Below are 11,077 nucleotides of genomic sequence, written 5' to 3'. Positions count from 1 at the left end.
GACTTGGAAAGGGGCACGGTGGAGATAAGGGAGGGAGGGAGGGACTGGGAGGGAATGAGGGAGTGGGATACAGCTGGGGTACAGAGTTAATAAATTGTAACTAATAAGAAAAAATAAAATGAAAAAGTCATCAACATATTATTTTTATTGTTTATGTGGGAATTTTATATAATATACACTCCCTTTCCATTGCTCCCAAGTTCAAATTCATACCCATGAGTCACATTAATTTTTTAAATACATCAATTGAAGTATATGCTGTTTATATCCTCATTGGAACATGATCAGAGTCTCAGTGCCAAGTCCTTAAAGAAAATTTAGTTCATCCTTGCTGCAACCTGGCCAAGACCCAAAAATAAACCATCAGTACTGAAGAGCTCTATACTTCACCACCTTGATCACAGTTTTTCTATATATTTATTTATTATGATTTGTTCACTTTGTATCACCTCAACTGCACCCTCCTTCTTCTAATTGCATTCACACCCACACTCCTTTCTCTAACCATATGACCTTTCTCTAGTTCCCTTATAGGGAAGGTCATCAGATATTATGCAGAGAGAAGAGACCTTAAATCAAGCAGTTCACAAAGGGATTTCCCTATGAAATTGTTACTCCCCATACAGTTCCCCATTCCTTCAGGGAAGCCTGCAGGATAGGAGTGAGGAAGATTGTTGTAAGTAGAGAAAATTGGGGGGAGGAGCCAAGATGGCGACTAGCACACACAGTTTCTGAGCAGTGGGATACCTGATCTTCTGAGTTGGAGAATGGAAGGACCCCCAACCCAGGAAAACCACAGCGAGGCTTTCTGAACACCAGAGAACATCGCAGGAGGTGAAAACTTTGGCCTCCGGTCACCCGGAGACTTGCTTGGGGAGGGAGAGAAAAGATCCTTTGTTCTTGCTGCACTCCCTTCCCCCAGACCTCCTTCCTCCTCGGCACAGCGGCACAGCGGACTCATCTTTCTCAGCGCAGACCTAACTGCCTGGGGTATACAACTGCTGAGACGGAGCCCCAACCACTTTAGCGGCAGACAAAAGCCAGCAGTACGTACCCCGGAGTCCCAGATTCGTGCAGCGCTTGCACCATCCTCCCAGGGCGCGAATCTGCTAGACACCATACTAGCTCCGCAGGATCGCCATCACTGATGTACGACCCGCCCAATCCCACAGTGACAGAGAATACGCTATATACTCACCGAAACCAGGCAGAAACGTCATACAACCTGGACACACCAGGTACTGGGCCTCCCAAGCTTGGAGAGCACAACGAAGAGATCCCAGGACTTCCCAGAAAGCATTGGGACTAGCAAGCCAGTCTCCAGTTACAGCAGGACGTGGCAGCGGAGCAGTACTGAACTGGCGGGGCACCACAGCCCTCCAGTTTAAGACTAACCAGGGCCAAACCAGAGAACAGAGAGCCTGATTACCCCATCCCTGCTGAAGTGACCACCCTGAAATCTCCAGCTGCAGCAAGACCTCAGAACCTGGCAGTGACAGCAGCACAGAACTGGCGGAACACATCAAAGAAGCAGGGCCAAACCAGAGAGCAGAGAGCCCCAGATACCATGATCTCGGCCAAGAGACCTGCCTGTAAGTGAGTGCACCCTTGAGAATCTGCAGTTCCCCAGATCCTGGGTCCTTCTAAATCAGAAGCCAGGCATCGAACCCCCCTCCCACCCACATACCCACTTTGGGAAACAGAGGGGCACTAGGGACATTGAAGTTCCTGCCCTGTGGGCCTGATTGAGGAGCTAAGACAGTTAATACCAGAAATTGCGCTGCGATCATCATTAGCGCCTGCGACATATACAGTACAGAGCCCCTCCCACACACTCAAGGGTTCAACATTAGCCATCACTCTGTCCCTCGAGAAACTCATCCACGCACACTTACACACACAGACACACACGCGCGCGCACGTACACACACGCTTGCATTTGCCCCGTTTGCGCCTGCATATTTTCCTCCCACAGGTACAGCTAGTCCTCAGCACAAGCTGAGAGTGCTCAGCTTCCTGAAGAACTCTCCAGACACCAGAGAGAGACAGCACCAGTCTGATCTGCAGAATCCAAAAACAAACAGGGAAGGTTTCAGATAAGCCAATGGCCAGAGGTAGGCGAAAGAACACTTCCAACATAAATCAGGACATCATGACTTCACCAGCAAACCCCAAAATCGATGGATACACCAATTCAGCAGAAGCACAGGAAAATGATTTTAAAGCCATGCTTGCCCAATTATTTGAGGCTCATAAGGAGGAAATGAACAAGTCTTTCAAAGAGATGGCCAGTCAATTGGAGGCAAAGAAAGAAGAAATAGACAATATCCTTAAAGAAACACAGGCAAACATAGCCAAACAAATAGATACACAAGTAGAGGAAAAATTAGTGGCATATAAGAAGGAAATGAAAAAAGAAATAGAGGCCATCGTAGAGAGACAGGAATCCAAATTCAAACACATGAAAGAAATGGTGCAAGGCATGAAAACAGAATTAGAATCAATAAAGAAAACACAAAATGAGAAAACCCTTGAGCTGGAGAACTTGGAGAAAAGATCAGGAACGCATCACCAACAGAATACAAGAGATGGAAGAGAGAATCTCTGGAGCTGAAGACACACTTGCAGAAATGGATACTTCTCTCAAAGAAAAAGTAAAATCAGAAAAGTTCCAATCACAAAATATCCAAGAAATCAAGGATGCTATGAAAAGACAAAATCTAAGAATAATAGGAATTCACGAAAAAGAAGACTCCAGACTCCAAGGTCCAGAAAATATTTTCAAGAAAATCATAGAAGAAAATTTTCCCAACTTAAAGAAAGAGATGTCCATAAATATACAAGAGGCCTACAGAACTCCAAATAGACTAGACCAGAAAAGAAACACATCACGTCACATCATAGTCAAAACACTAAATCTACAGAACAAAGAAAAGATATTAAAAGCAGCAAGGGAAAAAGGCCAAGTAACATATGAAGGTAGACCTATCAGAATCACGCCGGAATTCTCATCAGAAACTATGAAAGCCAGAAGGGCCTGGGCAAGTATCATGGAGACTCTAAGAGATCACAAATGTCAACCCAGACTACTATACCCTGCAAAGCTTTCAATCAGCATAGATGGAGAAAACAAAATATTCCATGACAAAACTAAATTTATACAATATCTACACAGCAAACCATCCCTACAGAAGATACTAGAAGGAAAACTCCAATCCAATGAAAACAAATTCACCCAAGAAAACAGGGCATACAGATAATATCCCAACAAAAATGAAAAGAAAACAAGCAATGAATCAGGGTTAGATCATCGACTCCATTACAAAAGGGACTAACATGCATTGGTCACTATTATCTATCAATATCAATGGACTCAACTCACCAATAAAAAGACACAGGCTAACAGAATGGTTAAGGAAACAGGATCCAACATTCTGTTGCATCCAAGAAACACACCTATGCAACAAAGACAAACACTACCTCAGAGTAAAGGGCTGGAAAACTGTTTTTCAAGCAAATGGTTCCAGAAAACAAGCTGGAGTAGCCATCCTAATATCTAATAAAATAGACTTTCAACCCAAGTTAATGAAAAAAGATAAGGAGGGCCACTATATTCTCATCAAAGGAAAAATCCACCAAGAGGACATCACAATCTTGAATATCTATGCCCCAAATACAAGAGCACCGACATTCGTAAATGAAACATTATTAAAGCTTAAATCATACACTGATCCTAATACCTTAATAGTGGGAGACTTCAACACTCCACTCTCACCAAGGGACAGATCAACTAGACAGACACCAAATAGGGAAATAAAAGCACTCACAGAATCCCTAAATCAAATGGACCTAATAGACGTCTACAGATTATTTCACCCAAACTCAAAAGAGTACACCTTCTTTTCAGCACCCCATGGAACCTTTTCCAAAATAGACCATATAGTGGGCCACAAAGCAAGCCTCAACAGATACAAAAGGATTGAAATAATCCCTTGTATACTATCTGACCACCATGGACTAAAGCTCGACCTCAACAACAACAGAAACAACAAAAAGCCGACACGCACATGGAAACTAAACAACTTACTACTCAATGACAGCTGGGTCAAGGAAGAAATAAAGAAAGAAATTAAAGACTTCCTAGAATTCAATGAAAAGGAAGGCACAACATACCCAAATTTATGGGACACACTGAAAGCAGTGCTCAGAGGAAAATTTATAGCACTAAGTGCCTGCAAGAAGAAATTCGTAACATCACATACAAACAACTTAATGGCCCAACTGAAAACCCTAGAACAAAAAGAAGCAGATACACCCAAAAGGAGCAGACGGCTGGAAATAATCAAACTAAGGGCTGAAATCAATCAACTAGAAACAAATAAAACTATCCAAAGAATCAATGAAACAAAAAGCTGGTTCTTTGAGAAAATCAACAAGATAGACAAACCCTTAGCCAAACTAACTAAAAAGCAGAGAGAAACTATCCAGATCAGCAAAATCAGAAATGAAAATGGGGACATAACCACAGACATTGAGGAAATCCAAACAATTATTAGGTCATACTACAAAAGCCTATATGCCACAAAATTTGAGAATCTAAATGAAATGGATAATTTTCTTGAAAGATTCCATCTACGAAAACTAAGTCAAGATCAGGTAGAAAGACTGAATAGCCCTATATCTCCCAAGGAAATCGAAGCAGTCATTAACAGTCTCCCCTCCAAAAAAAGCCCTGGACCAGATGGCTTCAGCGCAGAATTCTACAAGACCTTCAAAGAAGTGCTAACTCCAATTCTCTTCAAGCAATTCCACAAAATAGAAACAGAAGGAACACTACCAAACTCATTCTATGAAGCCACAGTCACCTTAATACCTAAACCACACAAAGACCCAACAAAAAAAGAGAACTTTAGGCCTATCTCTCTTATGAACATTGACGCAAAAATACTCAATAAAATACTTGCAAACCGAATCCAAGAACACATCAAAGATATCATCCACCATGACCAAGTAGGCTTCATCCCAGGCATGCAAGGGTGGTTCAACATACGGAAATCCATCAATGTAATCCACTACATAAACAAACTGAAGGAGAAAAACCACATGATCATCTCCTTAGACGCCGAAAAAGCATTTGACAAAGTCCAACACCCATTCATGTTTAAAGTCTTGGAGAGATCAGGGATACAAGGCACATACCTAAACATAGTAAAGGCAATATATAGCAAGCCTATAGCTGACATCAAACTCAATGGAGAGAAACTTAAATCAATCCCACTGAAATCAGGGACAAGACAAGGCTGTCCATTGTCCCCATATCTCTTCAACATAGTACTTGAAGTCCTAGCCAGAGCAATAAGACAACTAAAGGAGATCAAGGGGATACAAATCGGAAAGGAAGAGGTCAAAGTGTCACTATTTGCAGATGATATGATAGTATACATGAGCGACCCCAAAAATTCAACCAGAGAACTCCTTCTGCTGATAAACACCTTCAGCAAAGTGGCAGGATACAAAATCAACTCAAAAAAATCAGAAGCCCTCCTATATACCAAAGACAAAAAGGCTGAGAAAGAAATTAGGGAAACAACACCCTTCACAATAGCCACTAATAACATAAAGTACCTTGGTGTGACCCTAACCAAGCAAGTGAAAGACCTGTTTGAGAAAAACTTCAAGTCTCTGAAGAAAGAAATCGAAGAAGATATCAGAAGATGGAAAGATCTCCCGTGCTCATGGATTGGTAGGATTAACATTGTGAAAATGGCCATACTGCCAAAAGCAATCTACAGATTCAATGCAATTCCCATCAAAATACCAACTCAATTCTTTACAGACCTTGAAAAAAAGATTCTCAGCTTCATATGGAGAAACAAAAAACCCAGAATCTCCAAAACGATCCTGTACAACAACAGATCATCTGGAGGTATCTCCATTCCTGATCTCAAGCTGTACTACAGGGCAACAGTAATAAAAACTGCATGGTACTGGCATAGAAACAGAAAGGAGGATCAATGGAACCGCATAGAAGACCCAGAAATAAATCCACACACCTATGAATACTCGATATTCGACAAAGAAGCCAATTCCATTCAATGGAAAAAAGACAGCATCTTCAACAAATGGTGCTGGACCAACTGGATGTCTACATGCAGAAAAATGAAAATAGATCCATATTTATCACCCTGCACAAAACTAAAGTCAAAGTGGATCAAGGACCTCAACATAAAACCAGATACCCTAAATCAATTGGAAAAAAAAGTGGGGAACAGCCTAGAACTCATTGGCACAGGAGACAACTTCCTGAACAGAACACCAACAGCACAGGCTCTAAGAGCAACAATCAATAAATGGGACCTCATGAAACTGAAAAGTTTCTGTAAAGCAAAGGATACCGTCATCAAAACAAAACGACTGCCTACAGATTGGGAAAGAATCTTCACTAACCCTTTATCTGACAGAGGACTAATATCCAGTATATACAAAGAACTAAAGAAGCTGAAAAGCAGCAATCCAAGTAATCCAATTAAAAAATGGGGAACAGAGCTAAACAGAGAATTCTCGACAGAGGAATATCGAATGGCAGAAAAACACTTAAAGAAATGCTCATCCTCATTAGCCATCAGGGAAATGCAAATCAAAACGACCCTGAGATATCACCTTACACCCATCAGAATGGCCAAGATGAAAAACTCAAGCGATAACACATGCTGGAGAGGTTGTGGAGAAAGGGGAACCCTGCTCCACTGCTGGTGGGAATGTAAACTGGTACAACCACTCTGGAAAGCTATCTGGCGCTTTCTAAGACAAATAGGAATAGTGCTTCCTCCAGACCCAGCTATACCACTGCTAGGTATATACCCAAAGTTTGTTCAAGTACACAAAAAGGACACTTGCTCAACCATGTTTATAGCAGCTCTATTTGTAATAGCCAGAACCTGGAAACAACCCAGATGTCCATCAACGGTGGAATGGGTACAGAAATTGTGGTATTTTTATACAATGGAATACTACTCAGCAATCAAAAAGGAGGAAATCATGAAATTTGCAGGCAAATGGTGGGATCTAGAAAAGATCATTCTGAGTGAAATATCCCAGAAGGAGAAAGACAAACATGGGATATACTCACTTATATAGACCTATAAGATATGATAAACATAATGAAATCTATACACCTAAAAAAAGATAATCAATTGAGCGGACATGGGGTAAGATGATCAATCCTCGTTTAGAAAGACAGATGGGATGTGCATTGAACGTATGACAGGAGTCTACTGAGCGCATCTGAAAGACTCTAACTAGCAGTGTTTTCAAAGCAAAGACTCATGACCAAACCTTTGGCAGAGTACAGGGAATCATAAGAAAGAAGGGGAGTTAGTCTGATGGGGAAAGGATAGGAGCTCCACAAGGACCAAATATATCTGGGCACAGGGTCTTTTCTGAGACTGACATTCAACCAAGGACCATGTATGGATATAACCTAGAACCTCCACTCAGATGTAGCCTGTGGTAGCTCAGTAACCAATTGGTTTCCCAAAGTGAGGGGAACAGGGACTATTTCTAACAGGAACTCGATGACTGGCTCTTTGGTCTCCCCAACCCCGAAGGGAGGAGCAGTCCTGTTAGGCCACAGAGGAGGGCTTTGCAGCCAGTCCTGAAGATACCTGATAAAACAGGATCAGATGAATGGGGAGGAGGTCCCCCCCATCAGTGGACTTGGAAAGGGGCACAGTGGAGATGAGGGAGGGAGGGAGGGAGGGACTGGGAGGGAATGAGGGATCGGGACACGGCTGGGATACAGAGTTAATAAAATGTAACTGATAAAAAAAAATAAAATAAATTAAAAAAAAAAGAAAAAAAAAAAAGAAATTATATTACCTAACAAGGCCATAACTCCTAACCCTTCCCTGATTTTCCTCACTGGGAATTAAACATGTAAATAGATAAACCTTAAGAGGACATTGCAATTCAAGTCACCAGGAAATGGAAGAAAATGGAGGGACTTCTAGGCTAAATGAACATAATTTGTCATTCAATACAATGATTAAAGTCCCAGAAACTTCCAAGTTCTAAAGAATAGCACTGACAATCTCCTTTTGGGAAAATGTGGAATATTTCCATAAAAGATTATTTTTCACCTAAGAAAATGACATCATGTTACTTTCAGGCAAATGGACAGTATCAGGAAAAATCGTGGGTGAAGTAAGTGAAATGCAGAAAGACAAATATGGTATGTCTTCACTGATTGGGAGGTCTCCTAATAATGGGGAATAAAGTTCCAATAGGCTATCTATTGTGAACAAACAAGTCTTAAACGAGGGTCATTGGTTGGCAGTTAATTGAGTTGTGGGGCCAGGGCATCCTACGGAAATTTTCAAGAAAACCCAGCTTTTGTTATTAAGATTTGTTGCTCTCTGCCCTCATCTCATAGGTCAGTGTCATGTTCTTGTATCCACAGAGATGCTTACTTCTGCATCATATGGGATTGCATATAGAGACACACAGTCCAATATCATAGACAGAGAGACCTAAAACACCCAACTCAAAACATGATTTCCCTAAGAAATTCTCCCTCTCCTCAGAGCTTTGAAAAGCCTGCAGGAGAGGAGGCAGGAAGAGTCATATGTTGAGGGATTTGAGGAGACAAGGAAAACAATGCTCTGAGAATCAGGTGCTGATTGGCTGAGAGGGAGGATGATGTCATGAAATATGTTAAAGCCAGAAAGAGGTCCAAGAACCAGTTATTAAAAGGCCAACTGGACAGCCTGCTTGAGAGAAAGGCTGAGCAGCCCTACATGCCTCGATGTGGGGAGCTGAAAGCACACAACTTAGAAATGACAGGTCCTGGGTCCAAGACTCTCAGTTCAGGAAGAATGTCACATATTTCTTTCAAGAGGTCATTAATAAATCACCTGGTATGACAGGAAAATTTTGCTGTCACAGTGGTATTATCATAATTCTACAATGATATCACACTGCTATTATGACATCACAATGACGTTATGAATTTAATATGCTATTATGACATCACAATGTTATGATATCACAATGTTATTATGATCTCTTATGGTATATCACAATGGAATTATAACATCACAATAATAATATAAGATAATGCAATATTGATATCACAATGCTATCATGACATCATGTTATTGTTATCATATCACAATTATATTATGATATCACAATGCTATTACAACATCATTGTTGTTGAACACCACAATGGAATTTTTAATTCATAGTGGCATTATGATCACAAAGTACTATTATATCATTACAATGTTTTTATGCCATCACAATGATATGATATCACAATGGTTTTATGACATCACAATTGTATGACATCACAATGCTATGATGACCTCCCAATGGTATTAGAACTTCACCATGGTATGATGACATAACTGTTTTGTCATGATACCCCAATGGTATTATGACATCCCAATGTAATTATAATATCCCAATGCTATTATGACATCATAATGCTATTATGACATCACAATGCTATTATATATGTTCACAATGATATGACATCACAATGGTGTAATTACATCATAATTGTATAATGGCTTCACAGTGGTATGTTGTAGGTGATGATCAATATTTACTATTGGTTCATCTTTTATTAATGCTTGCTGTTAATCCTAAACTTCTGTATTACCATTTCACCACACAGAGACTAGATTTGGGTTAACTTAGAACAAAATGCTCACCAATAGTTACTGCCTCCTCAACCTTAAAGCCCTCATAGTTTCCTAACATTTAGATTTTACCCATTATTATTTTTTTGTGAAGTGTTAGGTCTGCTTTATTCTCTCCACTCTGTTCTAAGATCTCTCCTCCAGCTCAGCTCTTCAAGCTCTGCTCACTCACCCTCTCTCTTCGCATTCATTCCCTGCACTCTGGCCCATCCCACTCTTTTTCTGCCCCCTGGCTCCTCCAATTGCTCAACATTGTTGCTTGTAGCTTATTCTGGTCAGTTTACACAAAGTTGAGACAAGATACTTAGACTAAGTATCACAATGCAATATCCAGATTGAAACCAGAGAGTGGAGGGTAGAAATCAGCATTGGAATGAACAAGGGTAAGATGTATACATTTTAAAAGAATATGTCAATAATGGTATGAGAACATCATAATGCTATGATGATGATATCACATCATCAGAATTGTGATGACATCACAATTCTATTATGAAATTAAAATGGAGTAATGACATAAAAATGCTATTATGACATCACATAGATATTATGACATCATAATGCTACCATGACATCTCAATGAAATTATGATATCATAATTGTATTATGACATGACACTTTTATTATTACATGTCAGTTGTATCATGTCACCACAATTGTGTCATGACATCTCAGTGCTATTATGACATTACAATGGTATTATGTCATAACAATGGTGTCATGATATCCCAGTGCTATTATGAGATTACACTACTATTATGACCTCCTATTCTCATTATGATATCACAGTGGAATTTTGACATCACCATTTCATTATGACCTCAAAATGCTATTATGATATCACAATAGTATTTTGACATCACAATGAGAGTATGAGATCACAATTGTATTATGACATCACAATGCTGCTATGATATGATTGTGCACTGACATCACAATAGAACTTTTACATCACAATGGCATTATGACCTGAAAAAAAGGCTATCATGATATCACAAAGATATAATGACATCACAATGGTATTACATAAGAAAGGCATTATTATTTCACAATGGTATTATGACATCATAATGCTTATGTGATATTGTAAAGTGAGAATGACATCACAATGATATAATGAAAGGACAATGGTATGACATCACCCAGGTATAATTTCACAGTGTTATTATGACATCACAATGTTATTATATCTTCACAATTCTATAATGACATCACAATGTTATTATGACATAACAATGCTATTAGACATCACAATACTGTTATATCAAAATACTATTATGGCATGGTTGTGGTATGAGATCACAATGGCACTAAACTCAAAATGCTGTTATGATATCACGAGGTATTATAACATCCCAATGCTATTACAACAT

Source organism: Meriones unguiculatus (assembly GCF_030254825.1).
Source record: "Meriones unguiculatus strain TT.TT164.6M chromosome Y unlocalized genomic scaffold, Bangor_MerUng_6.1 ChrY_unordered_Scaffold_42, whole genome shotgun sequence".
Lineage (NCBI taxonomy): Eukaryota > Metazoa > Chordata > Mammalia > Rodentia > Muridae > Meriones > Meriones unguiculatus.
Note: the sequence above shows the minus strand (reverse complement) of the source record.